The 5,008-nt window shown below is 42.6% G+C and overlaps 1 non-coding gene across 1 annotated transcript; it reads right to left on the bottom strand.

Moving 5' to 3' along the window:
- Nucleotides 1-1,414: 1,414 nt before the first annotated feature.
- Nucleotides 1,415-1,497, bottom strand: TRNAL-UAA (transfer RNA leucine (anticodon UAA)). The gene has a single exon. It is a non-coding gene; the product is annotated as a tRNA-Leu (tRNA).
- Between the last annotated feature and the right edge of the window lie 3,511 nt (nt 1,498-5,008).

Here is a 5,008-nt window from a genome sequence, read left to right as displayed (position 1 = left end):
CCAAGCTACTTCCTTATCTCTGAGGTCTGAGCTGCTCGAGTGGGTCTTTTGCGCGTTGCGGCGGCCGACCGTTAGACCGTCGCCAGCAGCTTGCGGAGTGGACTGCGCATGCGCAAATTGAGTAAAAAAATGTAACTGTTCACACTGCAGCAGTCCTCGCATGCGCATGCGGAAAATGAGCGAACGGCCTAGACGCTGCGGAAATTCGCGCGTTCTCTCTCCATCTCGCATCCTGTGAACCATTCTATCTTTGCGACACGTGTGCTACAGGGAGATGTTTTGCATTGAATCCGCATTCAAGTCCGCAAGCTGCTGGAACGATCAACATTTTTGCGCATGCAAAGTAATGGGCTCCACGGACGATATTGCGCGAACAACGCATCCGCAGCGGAGAGCTGCTGGCGACGGTCTTAGCGCGGCTGCACGGGAGCTAGGAGGCACGCAGAGGCGACACGCGCGACCCTTCCCTAGGCTACGGGTCACGTTTCTCCGGCACGCGCAGAACTATTTTTTTTGGCTGCTAGAGTGGTTGCTGTTGCATGCGAAGCGTTTGTGAAACTTTGATTAGTCATTGATATTTTTACTGCACATGCACTTCATGTTCTCAAGTTTCAGTTCATTATGTTAGTTGATTGCCACTAGTATTCTGCGGAAATTTCACATTTCAATAATGACTCATTCATTGACCTTATAACCTTTCCAATTTTGTGATTAACTGAAACTTGGAAAATGGTTGATTTGGAGGCCATGGGACTTGGGAGTGGGCACGCGCATGGATACACAATTAGACGCAATCTGCTTTGCTGAGCTAGCGTGATCGTGCATGCTGCTGATGCGGTCTACCACACTTCTTCCATCTCATTAGTGGTAGATCCGGCGATATCACAGAGAGCAGGATACATACAATGCAAGAAGTTGAAACCTAATTAATATAAAAGCAAATTTGACTTAGTTACCAGACTATCCGTCCCTGCGTCTCAAATTGTACATCGTTTTAAGTTTTAACATTTCTAAATTTATAGAGAAAGTTAGCGTTCTCGTGTGGGGAGTTATTAAACAACGCTTATTAATAAGGTGAATACAAGGGTTTTAGTGAGAATGCACAAAAACAATTTTAAAGAAGAAAACCGCTGGTTGCATGGAATCTGAAAATTATGAATAGGATTTTAATGAGGACACAACAAAAAATTTATTTAAAAAAAAAGAAAGGAGGAGTTTGCTTGGTGCATCAAATTTGATAGAGAAGGTTTTTAGTGAAAACTACAAGATGTTTTTGATAAACAAAAACATAGAGAAGATACAGATTTTAGCAATAAAAAACGTTTAAAAATCATTTAGTGAAAAAATTGAAGTAAAAAAACAGAGAAGACGATTTTTAGTTCTTAAAAAGAAACATTTAGAGAAAAGAAACTCTTGCTGGCTGTGGGGTTCGAACCCACGCGCACTTCAGTGCAGAAGATCTTAAGTCTTCCCCCTTAACCACTCGGGCAAACCAGCTCATGATGAATAAATTTATATACGTTTTGTATTAGTATTTATATATCCTCTATACTACGTTTAACCTATCTGATTGACGTGCATCTAGCCATTTGATCATTATCTTTTTCATCTGTTGCAAACATGTCATTAATGGCCACCTAAAATACACATTAACTACATACATCAAAGATGTATAACATAGAGACGAATGAGAGCTAGTTCATGATAGGTACCTTAAGGATGTATATAGTATACAATTTAAGCCGCCTTTGAACCAAACACAACTAATTATCAACGCGGCATGTTTGGTTACTTATTTTCATGCATATATTGAATCTATTTAATCTATGTTCGTGAAGACCAATATCTATCATTTATTGAATTCTCTTGACATGCGCAATGTCCACACCATCACCCACTCAAACTCATTAACTTCAATTCCCTCGCCATGCTATGTTAGATGTGGATGTTATCATCCATTATAACTAAGTTGGATGTCATGTTATCATCCATGAAAACTTTCTATTGATATAGTCCACCAATTTATGATTAACAATTATAAGTACTTTGCTATAAATTTCCATATCATAAATACATAGAGCATCAATCATATGAGGGTTGATCTCTAAAATGAGATAAAAATATGATATCAAGTATGTTTTAAAATATATTTTCATACAATCATGGAATGTTTTCACTCCAATCAATTCTCGCACCATGCATTATGTTAGATGCCAAGTTATCATCCATTATAAATTTATAACTGAGTTAGATGACATGTTATCATCCATGATAACTTTCTATTGATGCAATTCATTGATTTTTTTATTAACGATTATGGGTACTTTGCTATATCTTTCCATAGCATAAATACATAGAGCATTAATCATGTGATGGTTGATAACTAAATTGAGATAAAATATGCTATCAAGTATAATGTTTTCAAAAATATTTTCATGCAATCATGGAATGTTTCTAACTCCAAACAAAATTTACTTTAAAATTAATTTAAAAATTCCTGCCGCAACATGCGGGGTATCATCTAGTTGTTCAAGAAGTTAGAAAATAGTTTTCGTTTGGTTGAATGAATACTGGCACGGGTGGACTATTTGATTCCAGGGACTAATCTTTAGTTGCTATAATTTAGTCCCTATTTTGCCACATAAGGACTAAAAGGGGACTGTTTAGACTCTAATCCCTCATAAGATGACTAAAAGGAACTAAAGGGTTAGTTTTACTTCTTTTGCCCCTCATTTATTGCAGTCCCGATGGTAGATGAGTAGTTACATGAAAGGGTAATTTAGTCTTTTTACATGTGATTTAATGATTGTTGAACAATTTTAGTCCTTATAACCAAACAAAGTAGGGACCAAACTTTAGTCTCTCTACCAAATTTTAATCACCAAACATGTTCTAAATCAATACCATTTAGAATAATCCATCAATGAATGCATCATTTAGTACATCCATCCAAACATATTGTAACTAGCTGGCTAGTTGGTCATATTAGATCAGGGGTGGTAATGGGATATAGATTTTACACTACAAACTTTAAGAATCAAATCGGATTAAGTTCAGGGCATATTCTTATTCATTTTTAAACTAAAATTATTTAATGACCCTAACTTCTTGTGAAGGGGCACTCTTAATCCTAATTAAACCCTACTAGCAAAAATAGCATGCGGATCAGGCCCTACGACAAGCAAATTAGCGAGCAGACACAAGGTCTTGCCATGATAATCATGGTCTTGTGCCAAGCAAAAGGTAGTCAACCCAGGAATATATAGAACATAAACCTCTTCAGGCGGATCCAATTTACACAAATTCAGGCACGTGAAAGAACATCACTTATCATATTGTCCACTTCAGGCGGAAGAACATCGATGTATGGACAAATCCACTGTCGGAGAGGAAATCCCCGACCGGGTGGCGGAGTGCACCCGCCCTAAATCCTAAGATGAGGAGGGGCCTAAGCGTTTTGCTCGTTAGTTGGAAAATGGGAAGAACACAAGAACACATAAGGATTTAGAGTGGTTCAGGCCACCGGAGCGTAATACCCTACTCCACTGTGTGATGTATTGCTTGAGAGATTGAGTTGTCTAGAATCACTTAGGTCTAAGTCAGCCTGTCTTGTAACGTTGCATGCCTCCCCTTTTATAGCTAAAGGGGGGCATGTACAAGAGTGCTGAGCCTTGACATGTGGGCCCAGAAACATAGCGGATGTAGCCACTGATATCTCCTGCTGGAGCAATCTTCTTGCGCCCTGTCACCCGAGATCTTGTATAGTCTCGGCGTGCAGGGGAAGCTTCTCGCACAAGGGATGGTGAGCACAGTGTGCTGCATGGCACGAGCGCACTGTTTGACAACAGATTGGACAGGTGCGCCGTCTGCAGGATGACCCTGACGCCATCTGCCAGCGGAGAGGACTGGACGCATTAAATGCCAAGAGGGCACATCGTCTGTCAGCATGGTGGCAGGCGGCGCATCCTCTCCGCAATAAATGCAGAGACCTCTTGGCTTTAGAGGCCTTATGTCAGGCTCCGCCCGTTGGCTTATGTCACGGGCCACAAGCCACGCGGCAGCAGCGGGCCTCCACCCTTGCGGGTAGGGCGAGCACGCAGGGTAAGGCCTGGACACGTGCCAGCACCAGACCCTTACTTATTCCAGGGTTCCCCCTGCCCCAGGTCCTTGCTGTGGTCCGGACCTCACTCGGAGGGACCTAGGGCCCATCCGAGGGACCCGGCATGCCTTCTTGGGAGTCCCGGATCGTAATAGTGGATCGGTTGTGCGTACAGGGGTCCGGTATTCATCCGTGGAGGACCGGACCCAATGATGCATCTAGGGTGCATCATCTTCCTTTGCCGCACGGTGCCCCTAGACCTGCCCATGTGGTGGGGTCGAGTGTCGTTCTTCGTGCGGCCAGGAGACGTCGTACGTGTACATCGTCTTTATACTGTAGTAGAGGGTACCCCTGATTCAGGGTACCGACATCCACTCATATTCACACCCAAATCAGAATAATTATTATCTAATCCGGGCCCTCCCCGTTCATACTCATATCCAACGGATAATTAGTTTTGTATTAGATGGTTAGGTGGTAGATCGGCCACTGAAGATACTAGGGTGAGGCGTCCTGTGCGGTTAAGAAGTCGACCTTTCCATCCGGCAAGTCGTTGTCCGATCTTCTCCACTAGTGGTTGGACATGAATTTTTTTGGAGCGGACGGGTGTGGAGTTGAAGGCAGTGGTATTGGTAAGGGAAGGTTTTGCAGCATCCCGGGAACGGCTGAAGGATGTTGGACAAATCCACATTTTCACAACAGATGGGGTGGATGGAGCTTTTCTTAAAATTTATTGTTAGACCCGTGACAGCTCCGAACGCATTGAGGATCTGTTTGACTGCTTGCAGGTCATTACGGGTTGGATTGATGAAGATAGCCGCATCATCAGCATAAAGCGAGGTTTTGAGCTTAGCTGCAGCAAGAGGGAGAGGTGTCAGGACGCCATGTTCCGAAGCGAGGTCTAAAATC

Source organism: Zea mays, chromosome 1 (assembly GCF_902167145.1).
Source record: "Zea mays cultivar B73 chromosome 1, Zm-B73-REFERENCE-NAM-5.0, whole genome shotgun sequence".
Lineage (NCBI taxonomy): Eukaryota > Viridiplantae > Streptophyta > Magnoliopsida > Poales > Poaceae > Zea > Zea mays.
The sequence above is the reverse complement of the archived record's forward strand: the minus strand, read 5'-3'. Positions and strand labels throughout refer to the sequence as shown.